This window comes from Pterocles gutturalis, unplaced genomic scaffold, assembly GCF_000699245.1.
Source record: "Pterocles gutturalis isolate BGI_N339 unplaced genomic scaffold, ASM69924v1 scaffold8700, whole genome shotgun sequence".
Lineage (NCBI taxonomy): Eukaryota > Metazoa > Chordata > Aves > Pterocliformes > Pteroclidae > Pterocles > Pterocles gutturalis.
In genome coordinates, this window is record NW_010145795.1 from 9,171 (window position 1) to 9,810 (window position 640).

Here is a 640-nt window from a genome sequence, read left to right on the forward strand (position 1 = left end):
CGGCCCCCTGCCCCCAGCCACAGCCCTGCCCACACCATCCCACTCTCGGCCAACTCGGGATGAAGCACAAGGTGGGGGACATGGCCGACCACGCTGCACTGTGTCCCCCTTGGGGAGTACGGCCATGCAGTGGGGTCCGAGGGGTCCATCTGGGGACGAGGACAACGCCTGAGGCTGGGGTGAGCACACATGGGCAGGGAAGTGAAGGCACAGCCCGGGCAGAAGCAGCAGGGGCTCTCGCTGCAGGGTGACATAGGGGCAGCGGCTTTCACCCCTTGCACGTGGTAAAACTCATGTTGTAATCACATGGGAGGACTTCAGCTCATGTATCTCCAGCCTCACTGTGGCAAAGCAGGATTTTCTCCTTTAGCCCACAGCCCACTGCCCCCCCGCCAACACTGCAGGCTCCATAAACCCGCTCGGCATAGTGAGGCCATTTCCCGGCACAGCACGGGCACCGAGCCACGCCAGGCTGCGCAGGCAGATCCTGCCACGAGCGCTGATTCCAAGTGACGGGCTAATGGCCCTGTTGCTATTAATTTGCGTCTCTGAGGAGAGCCACAGCCTGTCTGCAGCGTCTGGAATGCACATTACGGCAAAATATTGATGACTTAAAAGCAGACAGGACCTCATCAGCAAT

General features: G+C 60.2%; 1 protein-coding gene across 1 annotated transcript in view; it reads right to left on the minus strand.

Annotated features, from left to right (window-relative positions):
* The window catches only part of SHF (Src homology 2 domain containing F), a gene marked incomplete at its 3' end in the record, with an annotated part of 11,648 nt that overhangs the window by 284 nt on the left and 10,724 nt on the right, over window positions 1-640 (minus strand). The gene's annotated exons all lie outside the window — the stretch shown is intronic.